At 39.0% G+C, this 27,694-nt stretch overlaps 1 protein-coding gene across 1 annotated transcript in view; it reads right to left on the minus strand.

Annotated features, from left to right (window-relative positions):
• The window catches only part of DNAH14 (dynein axonemal heavy chain 14), a 2,550,346-nt gene that overhangs the window by 2,409,193 nt on the left and 113,459 nt on the right, over positions 1 to 27,694 (minus strand). The gene's annotated exons all lie outside the window — the stretch shown is intronic.

Here is a 27,694-nt window from a genome sequence, read left to right on the forward strand (position 1 = left end):
TGTTTTCTCTGATCCACAAATGCAATCCTGTCCTCCATACTGGCCCAATCCATGAATGCAATTCTGTACTAGCCCGCGCATGTGGTATCGGTCTCCAGTGAGATGTGAGGAGGCTGCAGCTGTTTTCTCTGATCCACAAATGCAATCCTGTCCTCCATACTGGCCCAATTCATGAATGTAATTCTGAACTAGCCCACGCATGTGGTCTCGGTCTCCCGTGAGATGTGAGGAGGCTGGAGCCTCCTGCAATTGGTCCAGCCTGTGGGCGAAGCAGTCCGGTGACCTTCCAGTTTGTGTGGTGGTGACTGCACAGATGTCTGGGTTGAAAGGGTGGTGTTAACTCCCTTCCCTATCCGGACTGCCTAACTGAGCAGTCTGGAGCTCAGGAATGCCTGAGCATGTGTGCTTGGAGTTCTGGTCTGCCTAAAACAGAGCAGCCAGGAACTAAGCACACATGAGCAGAGTCTGAGATTTTTTTTTATTTTTATATGTTCTACGGGACGGTGGTGGAACTGGGGACTTTTATTTTATGCACAGGTGGGGACCCACTTTACAGGTGGGAGAGCTGCAGTCCTGCAGTCCTATAGAACGAGCTGACCCTGTATATCTCCACCCTTTCTGAGAAGTGCCATGGGAGATTTCCTAGCCAGCATGAAGAAGAAAGCAGTTAACTGCATAATACACAACCAGATAAAATACTAATAAAAAGCAAAAAGAAAACAACTGTTAGAACAGGGTAAGATATAGGAATAAAATTACACAAAAAACAGTTTCACTGTAGGATATGAGCAGTAACTGAAAGAAGGATCACAAGAAATTAAAAAAATAAAGACTGAGGTAACTCAGTGAATAGGTATGTAACGAAAATAGTAGGTTTTGCCTTCCAAACCAAACAGAAGCACATGTATCAGAAAATACTTTCATATCTTAGGTATACAAGAAATAGGCAGGGATTAGAAAAGTAACATATAATGCAGTTAATACTACCTAGGTGGAAACAAAAAGAAAGCATTTAGGTAAGGCTGTCGTTTACATGATTATGTAGTAAGAAGCATGTAATGCTTTGTAGTTCATAGTTCTTTGTATTCCCTCTAATATTTTTATCTCTCTTTTAGAGAGTGAGCATACTCATGTTATAGTTCATGACAGGTTTTACTCTTGAAATATATAAGGTTTTGAGAATAATTGGCTGTACGGATACAATACTGTTAGAAATTTGACCCATCTATCTTAATGATTTCGCTTTTATCTCCATTTCGTGTTTATAGTTAAATGTTGAGCAAATAAAGTTACAAAGGTAGTAAACATCTGGGAAAAAAGGATTAGGAATACTTTTTAGTCCAAAAACAAACTGGAAACCGAAAATCCACGTTGAAATACAGTAACGTCTTTATTTATCACAGAACGTTTTCGTCTTTACAAACCAAATGACTTCATCAGATTTTACTACCTTTGTAACTTTATTTGTGTATTATCGCTGGTAGTTGCCTGCTTTCTGGTTAAATGTTGAGCAAACTACAGTACCTAGACTTCTGATCTGCTTTACAATCTCCAGATGTTTCTCTCCTAATTTTATATCAAAATTAGTATCAAATTTAGCTAGTATTAAACTTTAATCTTAAACTACTGGCCCAACTCTGTAAACCAATGAAGTACTTATTCATCTTTGAAAAATGTATGACGTCTTCTTGTTGGTTTCTTGCTGTTACTTGCATTTACATGCAAGCATACCAAAGTATATTTAACTACTTATTGTGATCAACTAGTCTTATTACTGTATTGTACTAAGTACAATAAATACACAAAGGCAACTGTTTCAGTTAATACGCTTTACTATCACATTTTTCTTTTCAGATCTACAAGAATGTAACACAGATGCCATCAGCTCTCTATGGCAAATACAGAGAGCTTGTTTATGCACCAAAAGGTCTGATATTTTTCAGAAAGTCTGATGTAAAACAGTTCTTTCTTTGTATAACAGTTTTCCTTTGTTCTCTTGTCCTTGGTTCTTTGTAGTTCGATGATCCATTATCTGAAATGTCAAAAAAGTACTACACCAGTCAAACCCAACAATTGCCAGTCAATAAATGTGATATAACTGATGAAAAATGAGTGTCCGGTTCCAAGGAAAGAGACAAGAAATACTAAAACTGTTGTTTATTGGCACATCAGGTTAAGCGCTTTCATCTATCCTCCATAGACTTCTTCAGAACACCATTTCTCAAACTAACAGCCTTTAAATAATACTAACTAATTCAAACTATCCAATCCTGTGATACACCAATTTGATCTCATGAATATTAATTTCATGGACACTAATTGACTCATCCTGACATAGATTCTCATAACACAACAACCATATAAAATCATGAAAATACATAATAAATTAACTAAACAGTTATATTACTGGTTACGCGTGATGTAAAATTCATGATAGATTCAATAATAAAATTACATGTATAAAATAAAAACTTAAAAATGTTAAAAATACAACTTTTAGTAGTGTCTCACAATAAACACACAAAACTGTGGGAAACTTGTAACTCGATGAGTATAAAAAACTTGGAACAACACCTAACCTACTATTAATATTACTTTTTTCTTACCCATTGTAGGCCCTTAACAGGGGCTTGGTGGGAATACAATCATTTAATCTGGGGTAAGTGGCTGCATTTAATAATATTTGCCACTTCACTTCTCTTTCCCCCAATATACCTTTCATGTCACCTTCTCTAGGATTAATCTTTACACATTCTACAATTGCAAACTTGAAAGTATTACAAGTTTCACTATCCCTAATATGCCTATATAGGGCATTATTAGTATCTTGCTTTCTTATACAATAAAAATGGTCATATATTCGGTTTCTTAACCTCCTTTCAGTTTTTCCTACATAGAAACACGGACATTTTGTACAGATGGCTAAATAAATCACAAACTGGGTCTGACAGTTGCTCTTTTTGAACCTTACTGTTGTTTTATTGATATTATCTATAGTGTGGGTGTGCTCCTCATATATGGCACAACACTGATTACAGTGTCCACATTTGCTTGTACCTACAGAAATTGTATTGTTATTTCTATCACTATTTTGGATTTTCCTTTTAAAATTCTTTCCAGTTTTGTATACAAAAAAGGGTTCAGTTCCCAATGTATTATGCACCCCCTCATCACACCCCAAAATATTCCAATTTTTATGTATACTACTTTTGACCTCCTTTACATAAGGGTTGAACCCCAATATACAGGCCCTGTTATATTTCTTATTGTTTTGATTGCTATTAGTAGTCTCTTCATTCCTCTCCATATCCACACCCAGTAAAGGTTTGTACTTTTTCCCCCATTCTCTTTTAACATACCCTGTAACATCACTAATAAGTTCATTGGGGTACCGCCTTTCTTTAAACATATTTCTTACGTGGTCAATTTCTTTAACCATCTCCGAATAGTCCGATGTCATCCGGGCTGCTCTTATGCATTGCCCCTTAATTATACTTTTCTTTTGCTTCCATGGATGATTACTGGAAAATTCCAAGTATGTATTACTAAAGGTGTCTTTTCTATATATCTTAGACCTAAAACCTTTACTCGTAGTATAGATATATGTATCAAGATATCATATACCTCTTTTCTCACATTTGTGGGTAAATTTTAAGTATGGGCTGGAAGTGTTAAGATATTCTAAAAATAATACTATTTTGTCCATGGTACCAGTCCACAATATAAATATATTGTCCAAAAATCTGATGTAACAACTGATGAACTGGTACCATTGATTGGTGAACATATATTCATCCTCCTAATCTAACAGGACAAGGTTTGCAAACATGGGGGCACATGTGGCCCCCATAGAAACACATCGGTCTGTCTGTAATGTTCACCATCATAATATATATAATTATTATCCAGCACAATACCCATAAAATTATATGAAAATTAGTATCAAATTTAGCTAGTATTAAACTTTAATCTTAAACTATTGGCCCAACTCTGGAAACTAATGAAGTACTTATTCATCTTTGAAAAATGTATGACGTCTTCTTGTTGGTTTCTTGCTGTTACTTGCATTTACGTGCAAGCATACCAAAGTATATTTAACTACTTATTGTGATCAACTAGTCTAATTACTGTATTGTACTAAGTACAATAAATACACAAAGGCAACTGTTTCAGTTAATACGCTTTACTATCACATTTTTCTTTTCAGATCTACAAGCATGTAACACAGATGCTGTCAGCTCTCTATGGCAAATACCAAGAGCTTGTTTATGCACAGTTATATTTATACCAAAAGGTCTGATATTTTTCATTAAGTCTGATGTATAACAGTTCTTTCTTTGTATAACAGTTTTCCTTTGTTCTCTTGTCCTTGGTTCTTTGTAGTTTGATGATCCAAGGAAACTCAGTCTTGCATTATCTGAAATGCGGTGCTCCAACACTATCTGAAATTAGAAGTTATGTACTCACCATAACGTTCCATCTGAGTAGGTATCTTCATTTGTCTGCAACCTTTGGGATACGGATCCGATCTCGGATCCGAGCCGGCAACTTTTACCACAGCATAGATCCGAGCTCCTAGCTCCTCCCCTTACCCACAATCCCCTGCCAACCCTAACTGACCTCAGATCAAGTTTGCCCGATATAAGCAATGTAAAAGTGCCCCGGAAGGGGCTAATCCAAGACAGATCCCAAAGGTCAGGGGGAAAGAGGGGGGGGTGGTGGTTGCAGACAAATGAAGATACCTACTCAGATGGAACATTATGGTGTGTACATAACTTCTAAATCTGAAGTAGGAACTTCATTTGTCAGCAACCTTTGGGACAGTGTCCCCAGCTACCTGAATCCTGGGTGGCCTTTATGGAAGAACATTCCGGAGCACTGCAGAGCCAAAGGACGCCCTACCTCTGGAGACAACATCCAGTTTGTAATGGCTGATAAAGGTATGAGATGAAGCCCAAGTGGCTGCGGAACAAATATCATCTAAGGGGACCCTAGATTTAAAAGCCGCCAAAGCAGCGACGACCTTAGTAGAGTGAGCTCGAACTCCCTGAGGTGCAGGCCTTCCCGAACTCTGATACGCTAAGAGGATACAATTAGCTATCCACCGTGATAGTGTAACTTTAGAAATTGACTTGCCTAAACTTGATTAATATTAGCTTCTGAAGACACCTTAGGCAGAAAGGACAGATTGATCCTGAGGTAAACTCTATCTGGACGGAAGGATAAATACGGCGGCTAATCCGCATAGAGCCTGAAGTTCAGAGACCCTTTTAGCTGAAGTAATGGCCACTAAGAAGGCCGTTTTCCAAGAGAGATATTTAAGATCAACCATGGCCGCCGGCTCGAAAAGGGGGCTAGTCAAGGCTTGGAGAACCAAAGATAAATCCCATGGGGGTACTACCTCCCTGACTGGTGGCCTGAGAAGGAAAGTACCCTTGAGGAAAGCTTTACAAAGCTTAGCAGTCATCAGAGGGCCTGATTCATGCCCTACATGATAATGCAAAATCGCTGCCAGTTGTACCTTGACTGTAGAGCAGCTAGCCCCTTGATGAAAAAGGGTAGTTAAGAACTCCAAAACTGATGTGAGAGGTGCCGTGAAAGGATCCAAGTGATGGTGTTCCGCCCAGATTGAGAAACATTTCCACTTGCTTCGGTAGACTCTTCTGGTGGAAGGTTTATGTGCTGCTACTAGGATGGCTTTGACTGGTGAGGAGATTCCGGGAGTCCTAATCAGGACTGGAACTGGAGCAACCAAGCCGTCAGCTTGAGGTTGACCAGGTTGGGGGCCTGGAGACCTAGAGAGTGAGTAATGAGATCCGGGAGTGGATCCAGAATCCATGGTGGATGAATTAGGTGAGACCACAGGTACGGGAACCATGTTTGATGAGGCCAGAATGGGGCAATGAGGATAATTTTGCTCCCCAGCTGACTAGCTTTCTGTAGGAGTTTCAGCATCATGGGCAATGGAGGATAAGCGTAAAGGAGACCGGGAGGCCAAGCATGTACTAGAGAGTCTCTCGGGGACTCCCCCTGAGGGGGAATTAGAGCAAAGTAACTGTTGCATTTGGTATTTGAAGGAGAGGCAAAAAGATTGCAACAGGGTGGCCCCCATAGGGCAAATATTTGTTTCACTACTAAGAATTGAGAGACCATTCGTATGGAGTCAGGATCGAACGACTGAGCCTGTCTGCTAGGATGTTGGACCATCCCGGAATGTGCGTTGCAATAAGAAAGCGGTTGGTGGAAATCGCCCATTCCCACACTCTCATGGCCTCGCGACAAAGGGGATAAGACCTGGTTCCCCCCTGTTTGTTGATGTACCAGACAACTGACATGTTGTCCATTTGTACTGCAATTGTCCCAATCAGTAGAAGGCTGTGAAGTGCCTGCAACATCAAAAGCACTGCCCTCATCTCTAGGACACTGATATGCAAGGAGGTCTCTATGTCGTTCCACATGCCTTGGACCATTCTGCCTGAATAGTACCCCCCCACCCCAGGCGGGAGGCACCCGTGGTTACTGTGGCGATGGGGGAAGGCATCGAAAATGGTCGTCCCGTGTGGAGACTCGGGGACCGGAGCCACCACATGAGCGACGTTCTGCAAGCCCTGCTTAGGGGAATAGGATGGGACAGGGGGTTGCGAGACAGGGACCATTGTACTTGGAGGGTCCATTGCAGTACCCTCATATTTAGGCGGGCTAGGGGTAGTAGAGGAATAGCTGCCGCCATGGACCCTAGAGCCCTCAGGATCAGTTCCGCAGGTGGAGCGGGAAGAATGAGAATGGCCTTGACATGCAACCTCAGGTTCTGAAGCCAATCAGGAGTTAAGAAGGCAAGCATTATCCTGGAATCCAATCTGGCCCCTATAAAATCTATCACCTGTGAGGGGACTAGAGAAGATTTGGTCATGTTGATAGTTAACCCTAGATGTGGAGCAAGGTCGAGGAAGTAATCCCTGCCTGAACAGAGCAGATGTCTTGTTGGGGCGATGAGGAGCCAGTCGTCCAGGTACGGAAAGATCTGAATTCCCTGAAGCCTCAGGTGGGCTGCTATGACTGCCAAGACTTTGGTGAACACCCTGGAGGCTGAGGTGAGACTGAAGGGAAGGACCCTGAACTGAAAGTGACCGGCTCCCAGCTGGAAGCGGAGGAACCTCCTGGAGCGTCTGTCCACTAGGATGTGGTAGTACGCATCCTTGAGGTCTATTGAGCACATCCAATCGTTCTCCCATAATAGGGGGAGAATATATTGTAAGGTGACCATTCAGAACTTTTCTTTGGGTACTGCCAAGTTCAGGAGAGAGAGAGATCGAGAATGGGTCTCAAGTCACCCGTCTTTTTTGGCACCAGAAAGAACCTGGAGTAAAACCCTGATACGAACTGACCTGGGGGGACGGGTTGGATGGCTCTTTTTTGTAAAAGCTGCTAAATTTCTGTAGCAGCTGCCTCCCTCTGATTGGGTGGTACATCAGGGAGGCTTCTGATTTTGGGGGTTACAATAAAGGGAATTTGGTAACCTCTGGATATGATGCGAAGCACCCAGCAATCTGTTGTTATAGACTCCCACATTGCTAGGTGCTTCGAAAGACGCCCCCCGACTGCCTCCAGAGTGGAGTAGCCGGGCAACCCCTCACGGGTTCTGCGTGGACCTCTCAGAGAAGGGTTCTCTGGACCCAAAGTTTCTGGGACCCCCTCTGCCTCTTGGGCGGCGTCCTCCCTGTCCTCCTCTGCCACGAGAGGACTGGTTGTCCGGAGCAGACTGGGACTGATGCGATTTTCGGAACCACATCTTCTTCTGACCCTTTTGGTTCTTAGAAAAGGACCTCTGGGGAGCAGAGAAGCGGACTCCGACGGCAGACAACATCTTCCCATCTTTCTCGCTCTGGACTAAGGTGTCGCGAACGGTTTTGCCAAAAAGTGCAGAACCATCAAAGGGGGCATTCACGAATGATGCCTTAAAGGGTTCTGAGAAGTCACAGTGTCGGAGCCAGGCCTGACGCCTGATTACCAGGCCGGCTCTGCTGGCTCTAGCGGCTTCTTCAGTGGCGTGTGACAAAAGCCGCATAGAGGTGTTTGAAACTGAACGTAGAGTAGACATTCGGGAGGAGTACAGATGCTTGTCTCCTTCCGACATGGACTCTAGGGGGGGATGCAGCATATTCTTTTATTAGATCCCGCTGCATCCGGATGATGTGTGCCATATAGTTCCGTGCTCTCATGGAGAAGGTTGCTGAACTAAAGACCCACTTCCCCAGGCGGTCCATCGCTCGAGAGTCCTTACTCGGTGGGTGGACCGCAGAGCTCTCCTGAGCCAGCTCTCTCTTGGTGGCCACCGCCACCAACATGGCATCCACAGGGGGATCTCTGCTCCAGTGGGTTCTCTCAGCAGGGGGACTCAGGATCCTATCCAGATGCTTGGGGATTGGCTCCACAGTGTTCGGCTCCTTCCAAGCCCTGGTGGAAATAAGGTCCACCAGGGGGTCGGGTGGAGGGGACACCCAAGAGGTAGATGGCCCTGCTTCGAACACCTCTAGGAATACATACTCATCGGAGGAAGCCTTGGGGGCAGACCATCCCCCCTAATCCTGAGCATCTCCATGATGTCTCCAAAGGAGACGTCCTCAGGGGGTGACCTTGGGGAGCCTTCCCCTTCATCTAAGTCCGTATCTTTGGTAAGGGACTCAGGGGAGTCCATGTGCCTCCTCTTACACTTGGCTTTGTGAGGGACCTCTTCGGGGGGGCTGTCTGAGGAAGACTCACCAGCAATATCAAGTTCAGCAGGAACACCCAGAGATGTTGAAGCAGGCTGTCCCGAAGGACGGGTGATGGGAGCCCGGACCAGCTGAGAGGGAGTGCAGGGAGGAGCCGAAGCCAGGACCGGGGGTCCAGATACACTCAACAGTGCCCTCTCCACCACTGCGAAAGCCGAGGGGGAGCTACTCTCAATAGGCTCCGAGAGTCGGCTCCCACTCGGATCCAGCGGGACGGATCCGGGGCTGAGACCCTCGGATCCGAAGGACCCGTGTGCTCCGACCGGGATGGAGCCGAAGTCACACAAAGTCCCTCGGATCCGAAGCTCCGCCCACGGCTCTGAGAGGTCGGATCCGACAAACTCGAGGGACCAGTCAGAGCTGACGTAACTAGTACTGTCGGCTCCGACACACCCCCGGATCCGACGCGGCTCGGCTCCAAGTGCTCCGAACCCGGGAAGCGGGACGGAGAAAGAGCGATTGGGGCAAAAAATGGGGTCGAGCTCCCCCCGGAGGGGGGGGGAGGCAAGAGCACTCCCATCTGCAGCTGGGCCAGGATGAACCTCCTCATCACCCGGTCCATGTCTGCATCTGACATACTAAATGTAGACCTCGACGAGGCCACCGAGGCAGACCTAGAGTGACGCCTCGATGACCTCGACGGGGACCGGGTTGCCTCCTCCCCTGGTCCCGGTGAAAAACAAGGGGACCGGAGCCGAGGTGGAGGCGATCCAGAAACTCTGGATGGAGAAGCCCGCTTGGCGGGCAGGGCCGAGGAAGAGTCCTCGGCCCGCCGCTTATGGTGCTTCTCCTTCCTTTTGGTTTTCCCAGCCTCCCTCTCCTCCGGAGCCAAAACGGGATGTTGAGTCCCGACCGGAGTAAGGGAGGCAGGGGTGGCTACTACCAAGGACTGGGTAGCGGCCACCGAAGAACCAGAGGTCGGAGCCGAGTCCGAGGGCAAAAGGCCCGCCTGAATCAGCTTCGATCTCCGGTCCTTAAGTGCCCTGGGGTTGAACGCTGCACAAATCGTGCATCCCGGGGAAAGATGTTCAACCCCAAGGCACCTAACACACCAGGTGTGGCCATCCGCCGGTGAGAGCTTATGGCCATACTCGGTACATTTTGAAAAGATGGCTTTAGGGGCCTCCGACATATTGAACATAAAACACACTCACTAGGCCCCTAACACACCATAAACACACACTATGGACCAGCGAGGGTAGGGAGGAAAAATTTTACAACAAAAATAGATATTTAAGAGGGAACCTAAACAAACTCACACAATCGCACAAGAAAGTACAAACATTTTAAGATTTTTCTCACAAAAAAACTCCGAATTGCCAGGAGCTCAAAATCCAGCTTGTTGGCTTGAAGCGCGGCAAACTAGATCTGAGGTCAGTTAGGGTTGGCAGGGGATTATAGGTAAGGGAAGGAGCTAGGAGCTCGGATCTATGCTGTGGTAAAAGTTGCCAGCTCGGATCCAAGATCGGATCCGTATCCCAAAGGTTGCTGAAAAATGAAGTTCCTACTTCAGATCTTGATGCTACATCTCTTTACTTCATTGATGTCCTTCCAGCTGCCATTTGCGCAGTTATTTTTACAGACTTTGTTTCTCAATAATATACTCCTTTACATAGATGCCAAAATTTATGCTATGCCAGCACACTTGCTACTACTTATTTTTCAGCATTTAATACTATTTTTTAATTAACCTTTTATATTTCCTTGGTCACGGTTGTGCAGTGGTAGCGTTGTTGCATCACAGCAAGAGGTTCTCCCGTTTGATTCTCGGCTGGAGTGCGGGGATTGCCTTCGGTGTGGAGTCTGCATGTCCTCCCCATGGTTGGGTGGTGTTCAAAAGACGTGCATAAATGGGCATGCCTTCATTGAAGGTTGTATGTCAAGCTGGCACCTCGGCGTTCGTGAAAATCTACTGCCAATCATTAGCGGACCGGAGTTCCGCTGTGGCGACCCCTAACCGGGAAAAGCCGAAAGACAAACAACAACATATTCATTTCATTCTTGCAGCTTTTTATTTAAACTAATAATCATTCTAACAACAGTTTAAATGGAGACAGAATACTATTTTCTTTCAGGTCCCCCTTATTTTATTTTTTTGAAGGAACGGACTAAACTTCAGTTAAGAAAAGACTGCATTTGTTTTATCAGCATTGCTATTTACAGCATTTACCACTTTGCTCATATTTACAATCATAACTTGTTGAGTTATTGCAACTCTTTGTAACCTGCAGGATATAAAACAATTCCAAGCCATCATTATTATTATTATGACCCCAAAAGCTACCAACATAGGATGTATTAACCAATTTAGCAATTTGGTCCCAGAAGATGACCATTTTGTGAATATGTCCCACCAATTATGGACAGTGTCAGCTTTTGTTTTTGTCTTTTACTATTAACACTGGGTTATTTGAAACCACACACACAAACTGTGGTGCCACTTTAATAAACATTTTGAAATTTGAAGGCAATTTACACAACATTTTGTTCACTTTACAAATTTAGATACATTAGTACTAAATTGTAATCTGTCTATAAAACTGGAGGCAAAGCTATCTCAACCCAAGACTGGAAATGACAGTCAAGAGGAGAAGGAAAATACTTGCAACACACCACCAGTCTCACATAGACATAATAAACCAACACCGGCAAATAACACACATAAATACATGGAAACATACTCGGAGGCTCTAAATAAAAATCTGCAAAAGCAACAGAGATCTCCAAAGCAGACACCCAAGCAACCTCCACACCCCATCACAAACCATGAAACACATACTTCACATAATCAGTGTGCCATGCAATCACAGCCCTTAAGGCAAAATAACATACCCAACACACTACTAATAGGTGACTCTATAGTCAGGCACACTGATGTCCCATTAACTAGGCTGGACAAGGAGAAGGTTACAGTTAGTTGCCTGTCGGGCACCAGGATCCACCACATAACATAAGCACTCAGGTCACTCCAGAAAAAGTACAAATACAAATCTGTCATTGTCCATGTTGGTGTGAATGACCTGAGCCATACCTCCCTGGACTACATGAAAAGAGACATGGAAGAGCTCCCTGATCACGTAGCTCAGGCTGGTATGACCCTGACCCTGAATAGCATCCTGCCCTCACCAAGAATGATGCCATAGAATAAAGAAAAAAATATCAGTTTCAACAATTGGTTAAGTTTCTGGTGTTATTCAAAGGGGATCCAGTATCTGTCCACCTGGGATGACATGCTCGATAAGCCACATTGCTTCACAAGAGATGGCTTGCACTTGTTACCCTTTGGCTTTTGAACACCGGCCAAGGCTTTTGCCACCCCCATAGTGCCTTTTTTAGACAAGACTCAAAAGACAAACCCACCACCGTAAATAGCACAAGTAACCAAAATCTGAGGGTAATGCTACTCAACGCCAGAAGTCTAAACCTCAAAATGCATGCACTCGAGGCACTCCTCAGTATGGAGAACATCGATATCTGTGCAGTAACTGAAACCTGGTTTAAGGCTCCAGAGAGCACCCCAGCACTACAGGCTATAACTCATACCATACTTTTCCGCTACAGAATCCAGACCAAAACACAAAAGGTGGGGGTGTATCCATATTCATCAAGGATACCCACACCTCCAGGTTAGTGGCACAGCACAATGCCTCAGAGATCATTCATGTGCAACTAACAATGGGCAAAACTGCAATTCAAATTGTAGCTTGCTACAGATCACCCACCATTTCCCAGGACCCCCATTCTGCATTTCTGGAGACACTGGGCAGTGGCGGCTGGTGACTTCAAATCACAGGGGGGCTGCAGGAGACGCTGAATGGGTGGAGTCAAAGGGAAGGGGTGTGGTCAACCATAAAGGGGAGGAGCTATGCACAAAACCACAAAAAAATAACTTTAATTAAATACGCTGCCCTGTGTGGCAAACCATCATTATAAAAGTCCAATCAAGACAAAAATAAGTGTAGAAGAATAAAAATACTTCAATGCATTGGCTGCATGACAGCTTACTTAATATCTAGATGGAAACAAAAGGTTGTGAGGCATGAAAAAATAAATTACTTTTTAAATACATTACTGGAATGCCAGTCAAAATCAAGTATAAGAAAAACCAGAAGCACTCAACTCAAACCACTTCTCCTTGCACTGCAGTTCTAATTATAATATATTCAGCTTTATTAAAGTACCAAGCAACATGCTGAAAGTAGAAATCTATGTGATGCCCCACTTGTAAAAATGTTTCTTATCCAAAAAGACCTGCTGCCTGACAACTTGTTTCATGGGGAAAACATGATAAAAGTAAAAATGAAAAGCAAACAAGAAACAAGCTCAAGATACATTGCTTAAAGGATTACTGTACAGGTTATGGACCACACATGATTGGCATTCTGTTTAGTTTATGGGTAAAGTCTGTAGAGATGACTGGAAGTCTCCAACAAGTGTAATGAGCTTTTAAAATAATGGAATCCTGTCCTTTAATACCCAAGGCTTATACATTATCTAGTCAAGTATTCTCTGCATGGCAACAACAGAAAGGCTTTCAATGTTGGCAATTCTTTAACAGTATGCTTATTAAAGCTTACTTGCATCTTACGATTTCAGACAAGCTTACCTTATGGTCATTAAAGCATTGCTACTTAAACACAGAGCAACAGGCACTTTGAGTAATAAACATAAATCTGAGTAATAAGCATAAATCAACAGTACAAAAATATGACAGAAACCAGACCATTCTGCAAAATCAAGGACAGATGAAAAGCCACTGTAGTACTTATGCAGTGTGTCCTCCCCATCCAAGGTAGATACAACTACTCCTTGCCTTGCTTGGACACATCCAGAGTCACTACATGGGGGAGTGGGGTGCAACAAGCATGTCACAATTTGAAATCTCTCTGGCTGACTGTGATGGCCCTGACACATTTGTCATACCTCTCAACCTCAAGAGCAAGAAATCTGGACAAAGCCATACACAGAAGTGGGACAAAGGCACAACAATAAGGACAATTTTTAAATATTGCTCTAATAAACTTAGAAAGATAATAGAATAGGTCTTGCATTAGTATGAATTTTCTGAAGGGTATAAAATCTGAAACTCAAATGTCTGTCATTTTCTAACTTCAGTCTTTAGTGATTTGTCACTAATTTGCCAAAAACACAATTTTATGAAAAATGGACCAGAAATGTGATGCAAAAATATAAAATAGACACACAATACAGCTGCTACCTGTCAAAGAAGGGACACTTTAATATTAGTACTGCTACCTTGAGCAGCTGACAAAATAAAAGAATCTACATGCATTTCAAGTAATCTATAACTTTGATTATTACAGTTATTTCTTAATTGTAAACCCTCCATGTTTTCTTCCAAAATTGCTATTTTGCGGAGGGATTATTAGGGGAAGAGCAACATTTTGAGCCAAAAATTGGGGACAGTTGAGAGGTTGGCTATGCCTAATTCTATAAAGCAATTTATTTGCATGTACCTCTCAACCTGTTAATGCAGTAAATCTGAACAAGGCCAAATATATTGGGGCACATATAAACAGTACTAAAATTGCTCTTGTATAAATTGAGACAGTTGATAGAACGGCTCTTACTTTAACATGCATTTTTATGAAGGTTATGAAGTCTGAAACTTATTATTTAATGACTTCTGGCAAATCATTTAGGAATTAAAACTACAAATTTTATGAACAACAAACCAAAAATAAGAAGCAAAAATCTATTCATTCTTTGAAAATCTGGACAGTTGGGAGGTATAGTTCAGCTGGGCCTGTCTGAGTTTGCTGCCCTTCCCCCCTGACAAAATAATGGTTGAATGGAGCCTCTGCAGCCATTCCAATGAACCATTACTTGGCTATTTCACTCCATTTACCATAAACACTAATGTGCATACTGCTTTACTTCAATGATGAGTTGGACTTAGCATTAAAACTTCTCTGCCCTTGAAACTCACATTCATTGAAACAGCATTGAAACCCACATTCAAAGAAAATACATTTTGCCAGTGGCAGATAAAGATTAATTTTGGGCTGTTTTCGAATCATAGGCCCCTTGCATATGAAACATACATGTGCTCTTTGATACACCTTCCTCATTGTACTAAAATTATATTCCTTGTACAATACAGTACACTTGTTAGAGGGTGTTTTAAATTTGTTTTGAACATTTTTCCAGTAAGCAATGAAACAAAACATATGCACCCATAATGGCAAAACTGCCCAGTTGAGAACATTTATCATAAAAAAGTCTACTCAGACTTCCACAGTCCACCATTATTAGTAAATATACACAATTCTACAGTCCACCATTATTAGTAAATATGCACAATTCCACAGTCCACCATTATTAGTAAATATGCACAATTCTACAGTCCACCATTATCAGTAAATATGCACAATTCTACAGTGCACCTTTATCAGTAAATATGCACAATTCTACAGTCCATATTCAGTGAATTCAGTTCTTGCCATAGCTGTCAACCTTAGCACAAAAACCTGGACGAAGCCAATAATGGGGGAATACAGTCCCAAAAATAGGGACAAATTTAAAATATTCATCTTATAAACTTAGAAAATTGCTAGAAAAAAAGGTTGTGCTACTATGTATTCTGAAGAACATGAAGTTTGAAATTCAAATGCTGGTCAATTTTACTGCGGACAGAACAAAAACAATTTTCAGCAGAGACGCAGGGATTAATACTGCAGACACGTCTTTGTAATGGCTCTGCTGGACCAAGGCACAGGAAACTAATCTAAGGGGGCGACGAAAGCCAACACATTCTGGCTAGGCTTATAGATGCCCTCGGGCAGATAGCCTAGTACTTACCTATGAACCTATGAACCTAAAGATACTTGTAATGACTTACTAAATAGTAGGATTCTCTTGTGCTTGTAAATGTACAATTTGTGAGATATCTTGTTCTACTAGTTTTTATGCCAAGCTCTTTTAAATCTGCATTTGGTATTTTTTTAAAACTTGGAAATGTAATATTTATGTACAACGTTGTTTTTTTGGTATTATTTCATATCATAGTACAAGTGGATGGTATTTTTACCATTTGATTTGTATAAAGTACTGGCCTGTTACCCAAAATGGTAAGTGTTTTAACCCATGGTCCTTTTTTGTATTACTGTGTTGTTTATACAAATAGAGTATTGGTAGAAATCATACCTTTTTTCCCTGTTGACTTTATTCTTATTTTTGTGTTATTGTCTATACACTGTGACATTTTTGCATGATGTCGTTCCTTGTCAGTTTGTGTTATTGTCTACACACTGTGACATTTTTGCATGATGTCTTTCCTTGTCAGTTTGTGTTATTGTCTACACACTGTGACATTTTTGCATGATGTCTTTCCTTGTCAGAACTGTTACATTTGTGAGGTAATGTACAGCATCTAATAGAGATAGAGCTGTTTACTGAAATGCTTATGTCAGTCTGTGATTCTTTTCTCTATGTTTATGTATGCCTGACCTTGTTTAGCTAACCATGCTGTTATATTTGTGTTAAATGTTATCCTCCTAAATGTACATGCTGAATGCTTTTTATAACTGAAATTGTCTTGTGTTCTATTTTCTGTAGCATTTTCCTACATTTTATTCATGAAATACTGTAATTCCCTCTGTTTTGATGTTCAGAATGATGCAAATGAAATGCAGGTGTCTGTGCTGAATGCTGCATGCCTTGTCTCGCAGCTGCATTTTTATCTATAGTCCTTGAAGCATGTTCCAGACACTGAACATTCAGCTTGCCTCAAGCTGTACCAGAATATGTGTATGCTACCAAACAGAAATACATGTATTTAACTAACTATATTATTTTTACATATATTATAGCAACAGATGTGTATATGCATCTAACTAGCAAATTGATGTGCACATGCATTTATACATTTTTAAACATATTTATCACTCTATACATTCCCTCTATTTTATTTTAAATTGAAAACTATCTACATTAGTATGTACTTTTTAGTCAAGTTATATTGCTATTAACTAGAAACACATTGGGAAACAAAACCTTTAGTTTTTTTTTAATACAGCAAATTAACACAGTTTAATATTGTTAACACAATTATGACAACCATTACTATTAGAATTGGATTGATCTGAATATGACTCTATACAGTGATGTTTTATACAGTAATTTATTTACAATGCTTGAGGATTTTATTGCAAAGGCATTGCAGTCTTCTTTTTTGAAAAAAACACGTCACAAATGTCAAGCTTTGACTTGTTACTATATTTACATAGATAAACCATTTACTATATACTGTACAGAATACACTTGCTTGTACAGATTGTTTTTGTATTTGTATATACATGGCTGTAATGTACACTCAGTACAGTTTTTAACCTTAGCATTAAACTAAAGCCTGCATATTACATTACTTGAAACATTAAAATGTATTTTTAGTATTACCACTTTGCACCTTTATTTGAGTCTCTTTTGCAGTACTGTTTACACAGTTAGTGTAAAATTGAAAGTAGGCCCTTCCCCCTGTAGTATACATCATTTTATTGCAGTATTGTTTATTTGCTTTATGCTGTGAGAATTGAATGCATACTTGCCCTTTGGCTGTTACCTAGACTGTTACACTTTGGTCTTACACATTTATTAATTTTTTTGGCCATTTTTAAAAACAGAAGATATTTTTATAAAGCTTTGGCTGTTGCTTATACTGTCAAAGTTGTAACAAGAATCACTTTTACCCATTTTGAAAAGATGTTTACTGTTATTACTAGCTATTTGTACCCTCCCTTTTTGTAAAGGGACCTGCATAATTTATTTTAACTGCATACCATAGCCCATGTACTGACTGTACTCGTAGTATTTACTTGCAAACAGACTACTAATGACATGTATGCACAATTGTGACATTTTATTACAATTACTAAACAGGATTAGACTTTTGTGCTTTTTACTTAATGCTGTACATGAATACTTAACAATAATGTTTTAGAAAAATGTAAGTCATTTGGCCTGGCAACCAGTCTTGTTTTCTTGACCTTATAAATGTCAGTACTAGTAACATTTTATGTTATGCAACATTCCTTGTAACTACCCATTCCAGCCTGGAAAGATTTGAGCTTACATTACTTACTTTTTTTCTTTGTGCGCATTTCAGATGCTTAACCCATAACTCCTTCAACACTTCTCATACCTTCAGTCATTCATTAATATACTTGTAACTTGATATTAGAATGCAGTTGTAATAAACATTAACTTGCTTAACTATGCATAATATTGTTTTTGAATACTGTTTTTGCTGGATTCTTTGCTATTTTTATGCTATCATACAATTACAAAATATTGTAAGAAACACAAGAAATATTGGCTTAACTAACACATGATTAAAACAAATATATTTACATGATTTACATTTGCCTTTTGCTGCACTTTACATGAAAAGAAAATACATGCATGTCAGTCTTGTGACATGTCTTTTCTGCGTTTAACTACTCTCATTTGATTTTTATGCCCCAGAACTGTTTTGTTATATGAAATGGTTTTAAAATCACCAGTTAAGTGCCTTGCTTTAACTGAATGAAAGTTTTGCTGTGTACTCGTAACCATTTTTCTAAATGTAGCAGTATGTTGTAAATTATTTTTTATTAGCATAGTTGACTGCTGTTGCTTTAACTGTTTACAAACCAGATTACATTTTTTCAGATCTACAAGCAGACACAGATGATCTCAGCTATGGCAAATAAATATGTTTATGCACAGCACAGTCATATTTATACCATAAGGTCTGATATTTTTTTTTTTTGGTCTGATGTATGTAAGTTTCTTTCTTTTTCAGTTTTCCTTTGTTTTGTTGTCCTCTTCTTTTTGTTTTGTTTGATGATCCATGGAAACAGTCTTCTTGCATCTGAAACAACATGGTGTTCCAGCACTATCTGAAACTGATGTTACATTTACTTTTTTTTTTCCTTCTTCCAGCCGCCATTTTTTGCATTTTTTTTACATTTGACTTTCTTGTTTAACATACTCCTTTACATGGATGCCAAAATTTAAGCTATGCCAGCACACTTACTACTACTTATTTTCAGCATTTAATACTATTTTTAAATTAACCCTTTATATTTCATATCATTCTTGCAGCTTTTTATTTAAACTAATAATCATGCTAACAACAGTTTAAATGGGGATATAATACTATTTTCTTTCAATCTTTTCAACATCCTTTGAGTCTTTTATCTCTTCCCCTCTGTTACAGTCATCAGCATATTTAGATATCCATACATTTGAGCATATTTAGATATCCATACATTTGTAACCAATACAGAGCCCTGAGGGACTCTCCTGTTATTACATGTCCAAGCTGATCTTGTTCCTAGAAATACAACACTATGCTCTCTGTTGTTAAGCCAATTTCTTATCTAGTTAATAATGTATGGGGTTACATCTAGACTGTAAACACTCTGATCATGTGATAAGTTATCAAATGCTTTAGTGACATCAAAATAGGTCACTAAACATTGTTTCCCTTTATCTAATAATGTTGTAACCCTCTCAAAGAACTTTATTTATTTTACAGCTCATGCAGGAATTTCCTTTTATAAATCCATATTGTGCAGGATCCACTGAAAGCCCAGAGATATCATCCATCTCCAAATGTGTAAGCAAACATCTCTCAAAACATTTTCCTATAATACTAGTAAGACTTATCTATTTTGCTACCTCCTTTATATATTGGTACACCAAATGATTCTTTCCAGTCCTTAGGCACTACTCCAATTTGCAACATATTATTAAACAAACTTGTTAATGACTCAGTTACACTCTTAGAGATATATATGCATTTATCCGAAAAGTTGTCGGGTCCCATTGAGCAAGTTTTTTTCACTTTATCTAGTGCTTTAGAAACATACACATTCAGTATTAGGATTACTGACCAGATTTTGACCACTTACAATTGATTAGATTATGGCCACACTTGCAATGACTATGGACCCAGAATCCTATATCTCAGAAGACTATGGCAATATATTACATATCAAGTCATGACATATTGTTTAAGTGATTTAAAACTGTTACATGGCACACCTTACAATACTTTAAATATAAAGTATAGGACTACATTAGACCTAGAAATTTGAAAGAGATTGTTATATACAACATAGTTTATTGTTTAGAATCTACCTTAAGGTATTACTTCTAAAAAAAAGGTATAAACTTTATTTCATTCTATAGTCTAAAGTGATTTCTGATTATACCATACCAAAAAAATACGCCAAGATTTGTAGATGCATGTGTAGGTAAGCTAAATGTTAGAAATGATAGAATATAGACAAAACACAGGAAACCGTGTTTTACAGCAACTTTTTACAAAATGACTTAAATAGTGGATTAGAAATATGGAGAAATATATGAATAAAGAACTGTGTCAGATACCAAACATCATAAGCTACTCTGTTTTAGGAAGCCAAACTAATAGGATGACTGCACTGAACTTGTCTATAAAAGTGATAATTAGAAATATTCACTACATGGTACAGCACACCACCAGCAATCAATATTTATTTAGGGATGTCTGATGCCAAAGGCAGTAACTGTCTCAATATACTTATCGTTTTGCCTTTTTAGTTTATATTCTTTGTTTATATTTTTAACTCGCTGACTAATTCAAAAGACTGTACAAAGATTGTCTAAACAACATAAGGCTATTATTATCTCAGCATAAAGCATTATGAATACTACTGTGCATGTTATTGTAGATCTATATTAACAGGAAGGACTGCCTACATGTGAATGAGGCTTTTTTAACATATCAAATACTGCAGCAGATAGGTAAAGAGATTATACATTCTGTAAATATTTGCATCACTAATACAATTACTTAAGCTTAAAAATATAAGTGCAGTACAACAGTTTCAACTTTCTTCTCATATGTTTGTAATAAACAAATACCTGTAAAGCATACTTCTTGGCACAACAGGTTAGCTTGAATTTTACCCGAAATTCTGCCACTGTAGCTTATTGAATTAGCTTACATTTGGCATGACTTTACAGATCCACTGCTGTTTCAACTTGTTCTTAAATACAGAAATTTGGAGCCATACTGAACCGCTGATTTTGAAACATCCTAATCCACACAAGTGCATCAGCTATTTTTAAAGGGATGCTATTACTGTAGTGCCCTCACAGGCCTACAAGTAGCTGGAAATATATTTTACCATGAGTACAGCATCAGCAGTATTCCTTTGGCTCAGTATCACAAGTATTCCTGTAACTTTAACAATGAGCAGCTAGTTTTGAAGTATAACTTGCATACAACTACATGATGTAGGTTTTACCTCAAAGTGATTGCTATTCCCTTTTGCATTTTTAAACTACTGGTAAAGAGTATCAAAGGCAGCCGGCCATCCCAGATGGCTACAAACTGATCAACAGCTTAACTCCAGCTCTACCAGAGTAAACAGAAATGAGTAAAAGAGTGCCATTGTAACTGTTATTTTGGTAAAATTCAGATACTAGCTAATAAATATACTGCCTGGATACCAGCGAAGATAATATTGAAGAACCTGTTAAGAAAATCAACCAGAAAAGGTGAAGAGAAAACACTATCAGGGAAGGATCCTGCAACTGTTCAGCTAAAAGCAGTTCATACTCCAGGTTTGGTTCAAGCGGTAGCTTCCAGTAATTCAGGCTAAGGAGGAAATAAAAGTTTATCCAATAAAAAGTGAGCCAGCAAGCAGAAGGGTACTCTCCTTCTAATTCTTCTGACAATATAGCTCCTATAGAGACTTTACCAGTGAAACCTTGTTGAGTGTTCCAAAGGAAAATGCTAGAGAGATAGAAAAAAATCACAGGAATTGACTAGAAGAATCTGGAGAACCTTCGGCTTTATCCTGAGTCTAATGCTGGGAGATGGGGATGATCAGGAAGAAGAATAACACAACTGAAATTAGTGAAAAAATGTGAGACTGTAAATCATCAATAACATTTGTGAAATATGGTTTTGCAAAAAAAAAATGTGGCTGAGAAAAGAATGTTAACTTTGTTAAATCTGATTGTAAAGGGTCTATATCTATACTAGCTAAAAGGATGGCAAGTGTGTTTTTCTGGAGGTAAGGCAAACATTTGACAACACAAAAACACACCAACCAAAGTTAAAACAAAAAAAAAGCTCACGTAAAGGAACCAGTTAGCTGAAATAATTCCAAAAACCTTTAATGAAACTGAGAGCTTTTACCTAGTCAGAGGAAGGGTTCTTCTGAGTTAAAATAACAATGTTACAAGTCCATTTAAATAGCCCACCCTATCAATGACATCACAGCAGCTACTAGTCAAACTACAATACATTACATTATGAATATGTAAAATAGAAAACATCACATCATGAATATTTAAATAAACATAAAACAAAATAATATCTGCAAAAATACTAAAAGTCTGTCTGAGGAAAAACTGTTTAAAATACACTGGCACGAAGTTTTAAAACTGCATAAATAAAGATTTGCTGATTTAATCCAGGTTTTAAGGTGGCATTTAATCTTAACTGCCAAAGAAGTTCTCTGTATTTTAAAAGGCCTTCAAGATCACCGCTCCGCTCGTTATATGATATCCTGTCCACCACAAAAAATATATTTTTTTTTAAATTAAGACATTCCATTGAATACATGAAGAGGACATTAGTTGAAATTTTAGTTTTTATATCCCCCAGGTGGTCACCAATCCATTCTTTGAGGAGTCTGTTGGTTTTACCTATATAGAATGTCTGACATCTCATACAAGATGCTAAATATATAACCATTTTGCTATTACAATCTGTCCCCGGTAAGCAATCACCCTATCATAATGTGCTACTGTAATGTATGACCCATCACTGATAAACTTGAAAAACTTGCAAACCCCACATTTATTCATTTAAGATCTACACCCAGCTGGCCAAAACCTTTGACTCGATTCCAACAAGCCCTTAATATTTTGACGCCTTCCATACACCACCTGAGGAGGTCCCCTTAAATGAGCTTTAACATCAGGGGTGAAAATAATATTCCAAGTAGTCTTAAGACTTTTTACTAAAGTCAGTGCATCTTGGTTGTAAGGAATAACCATCACACCCATTTTCTCATTGGTTACTGCAGGTGTAGTGTGTGGAGAAATTGTGTTCAAATTTTCTACTCTTTTTATCATAACGGGATGAAATCTGGTCTTCCTTGCCTCAACAACTACATTTATAATTTTGTTTAAAACATTCAAGGGATAGTTTCTTTCATTAAACATTTTTACTACAATATCGGTCTCCTTCATAAATAATGAATCACTGCTGATGATCCTAGACAACCGGACCATTTGTCTTTTCACTATCCCTGTCTTTTAAAATATAGGGTGATTGCTTTCAAAATGTAGAAAAAAATTAGAATAAGTCTTCTTTCTGTAAATAGTATAACCAAAATGAACACTAACCAAATCCTCTTGTAAAGTATTTGATCTGATGCCAATTAATTTTTCAGGTCACTTTCAAAAATGTGGTGGAATTATTCAAACAGGTGATAAAATCAGTTACCAAATTCTTATCACCTTTCCATAAAATGAGGATATCATTGAGGAACCTATATTATACAACGACACCCCATTAATATTCTAAAATGTGCACGCTGATTGGTCAGCATGCATGCTGTAAATCAAAGACATATAATAATGGAAAAAGGTCTGGTCGCCCGGACTTTTTCAATTAGTATGTCTTTTTTTTTGGACAGCAACGTGGAACGGAAGAGCTCCGTTGCTGTTATCTCGCTATGTTAAATGAGTTTAATATAGCGAGATATCTTAAAAAAAAGCAACAGAGATCTTCCTTTCTCTGTTGCTTTTTTTAAACCTGTCTCACTATGTTAAACTTGTTTAACATAGCAAAACAGCTTTAAAAAAAGCAACGGAGAAAGGAAAATCTCTGTTGCTTTTTTTTAAAGCTACCTCGCAATGTTAAACTCTTTTAACATAGAGAGAACAGTTTTTAAAAGCAATGGAGATCTTCCTTTCGCCATTGCTTCCACAGACACAGTTCTGATGTACTGAGTAACCATACGCATGCGCAGTACATCAGAACTGCCGCAGAATACTGGACAACTGTGGAAAGGCAGCAAGAAGGCATTATACAATGCCATTATTTAAGAAAGGTAAGTATTTTTTTTCTTAAATAATGTCATTGTATAATAGCAATAACCCACTTCTGGTTGTGGGTAATGCTGGATTTACCAATGGTTGTCTTTGTTTGGCCACTCGGGCTTCACCCTCATGACCAAACCACACCAACCGTGGGTAAATCCAGCATTACCCACACCCAGGCATGGGTTATTGCTTAAATATACCACCATATGTTCAGCAAAATGGGAACCCAAAACACAATTCTCCTCCCATTGTGCTACCACTAAATTGGACAATATTGGTGCACATTTGGCACCCATTGCCACACTAGAAGTCTTCTGAAACAGTTCACCATCAAAGAACAAAAAATTGTTGACCAATACTTTTTCCATTAAATCAACAAGCAAATTGATTCTATTGTTTGTTAAATTCTTATCACTGGCTATACATTCCCTGAACAATTCTAATCCTGAATTGTAAGGTATAACTGAAAAAAGATTCTCAATGTCAATGGCTATAAACCATAAGTTCGCATCATAATCCAACCTTCTTATCAGATCCAAAACGTGTCATGAATCATGAATGATATGGCCTTTGGTTTGTAAAATGTGTTTACAATGAATATTTATAAATGCAGCAATATGTTTTGTCTTTGATCCACAAGCCATCACTATGGGTCTCATAGGTGGGTCAAATATTTTTGTGGATCTTGAGAATTCTGAACATCATGTGAATGAGGGGCTTTTCCACATGTAAATATTCATATTTTGACCATGAAATAACATTGTCATGCAATCCCTCAAATAAGAAACAATCAATTTTAGCATTGGCAATATTAATCTGATTTTTAGATGTCCTCTCATAAGTGGTATCATCATTACGAATGTCAGACATTTTAAAACAATCTATTTGGTTCATAATAACAACCCCCCACCCTTATCCATCTTCATAATTATGATGTTTGTTTATTTTATCAGATCTTGTAAAACCACTTTTTCCGTCTTATTTAAATTGTTCACATAATGGCTTTTGTTGTTACAGTTCTTAAAACTGTGTTCACAAATTTACTCAAACTCAGAAACCATAGGGTGGGAAGGGGAATAAAAGTACTTTTTTCTTAATTGTACTTTTACACTGTAATCATTTTGATCACCAAAAAATAGTATAAGATTTAACTACCTAGAATACAACTTTAAGTTAACCAGCATTTTAGCAATGTCCAACTTAAAAGTGGGGACACATGTAAACCCCTTCCTTAACAAAGAATAATGTTCAGGGAACAGTGAAATGTCAATAAAATTATATATGTTAAAACCAAAATGTCCGGATTCTAAATTAAACACTCTGACTAAATTTGTCGGTTGTCCCTCTGGTCATTTGTCCAATTCATCCATTTGTGTCTGCCTTTCCTCCCAGGTCTCCCCATGTGCTGCACCCAATTTTGAAGCCCCTGGTTCTGCTGCCTGCATTCAGCTAATGAGACCACAATACATCATTTCAAAACTTTTCCCACCTTTAATGTGACCTATAACCTGTACAATTCAATTGAAAAGCAAACAAATCTGTTAAGGGTAAAAATATAAGAAATAAAAAAAAACATACAATACGCTAGTTGCATAAGTTTGCACACCCTTAAACTAATACTTTGTTGTGTGTGCACACCCTTAAACTAATACTTTGTTGAAGCACCTTTTGATTTAATTACAGCATTTGGTCATTTTGGGTACACTCTTGGCATCAATTAAAGAGACTCTGATTATCCCCAAATGAAGTTCAGCTGTCCTAGTAGGATTTTCCTGGCATTTACTCAGTTGTCTGCTACAGCAAAAGCCATGGTTCGCAGAGAGCTTACAAAGTATCAAAGGATCTCATTACTGAAAGGTATCAATCAGGAAAAGGGTACAAAAAAGTTTCCACAGTATTGGATATACCATGGAACAGTGATGTTGCAAAGATCTGGACATCCCTCCAAAACTGTTGAAAAGATGACAAAAGCTGGTCAGAAGGCTGCCAAGAGTCCTATAGCAACACTGAAGGAGTTTCAGGAATTTCTGGCAAGTACTGGTTGTGTACTACATGTGACAACAATCTTCTGTCTTCTCCATATGTCTGGACTATGGGGTAGGGTTGCAAGACGGAAGCCTTTTCTTACACAGTAAAACATCCAGGCCCAGCTAAAATTTGCAAAACAATACATTGTCTCCCAAAAGCATGTGGGAAAATGTGTTATGGTCTGATGAGACTGAGGTTGAACTTCTTGGTTACAATTCCAAAAGGTACGTTTGGCACAAAAACAACACTTCACATCACCAAAAGAACACCATACCCACGGTGAAGCATGGTGGTGGCAGTATCATGCTTTGGGGTTTCTGTTCTTCAGCTGGAACTGTGGCTTTAGTCAAGCTGGAGGGAATTATGAACAGTTCCAAATACCAGTCACTTTTAGCCCAAAACCTTCAGGCATCTGCTAGAAAGCTGAAGATGAAGAGAGATTTCATCTTTCAACACGACAATGACCCCAAGCATACATCCAAATCAATAGAAGAATGGCTTCACCAGAAGAAAATTAAAGTTTTGGAATGGCTCAGCCAGAGCCCAGACCTAAATTCAATAGAAAATCTGTGCAATGACCTGAAGATGGCTGTGCACAAGAGATGCCCTTGCAATCTGACAGATTTGGAGCACTTTTGCAAGGAAGAGTGGGCAAATATTGCCAAGTCAAGATGTGTCATGCTGATAGACTCCTACCCAAGATGACTGAATGCTGTAATTAAATAAAAAGGTGCTTCAACAAAGTATTAGTTTAAGGGTGTGCACATTTATGCAACCAACATATTGTACATTTTTTTATTTTTTATATTTTTTTCCCCTGACAGATTTGTTTGTTTTTCAATTGAATTGTACAGGTTATAGGTCACATTAAAGGTGGGAAAAGTTTTGAAATTATTTATCGTGGTCTAATTTTTTTATATCACAAAAATTTGGCATTTTAACAGGGGTGTGTACACTTTTTATATCCACTGTATAATATATATATATATATATATATATATATATATATATATATATATATATGTAAGAAGTGAAGCCACCCAAGAAAATGTATGTTTTAGTGAGTGTGTTTATTTGATATAAGTAGGATGTTAGTGCAGTTGTTTTTATTTATTCTGACTGCAGTGACATAGAGTGCATACATCAGGATATATTTCGATGGTGAAATAGAAGTGGGTCTACATCACTTCAATGAACTGTCAGTTCGATGAATGGCATTTAATCAGAAATACCATTCATTGAATTCCCCTCATGTGGGGGTCACCCCCTGCTAATTATATATTTCAACTCCAAGACCACACTACAGTGGGGAAAGGGCAAATTTCCCGATCCTCATTGTACCATGATCCCTGTATGAACAGTTCGATGAACGGCCTGTTCAAAGTAATTGAATTGAAAATGCCATTCGATTAACTCATTCTTGGATGAATTGATATAGACCCACTAGAAGTATTTGAAGTTATGCAGTCTTTGCTTTTCTTGGCTCTTATATATTTTTGTTAGACATGTTAGCAATTGTTTTGCTGATTTATGTTGAGCTGGATTTTTGTTGGGTAGGATTCAGCAGTTTTTAATTGCTACTTTTATCAGTTTTATCCTTTTATTGTTTTATTTTTATGGAATGATATATTTGTTGCTTCATTTTCAATGTTTTGTGTTTTGTTGTATGCTTAATTCCATGATTAGATGTACACTGTTCTTGGACAGTATTAATACTAGTGGCATGGAATACATAAATTGCATTTGCGAGACTTATTTTCACTAGAATGGAGTTGTAA

This window comes from Protopterus annectens, chromosome 1.part2, assembly GCF_019279795.1.
Source record: "Protopterus annectens isolate FY-2018-M chromosome 1.part2, PAN1.0, whole genome shotgun sequence".
NCBI lineage: Eukaryota > Metazoa > Chordata > Ceratodontiformes > Protopteridae > Protopterus > Protopterus annectens.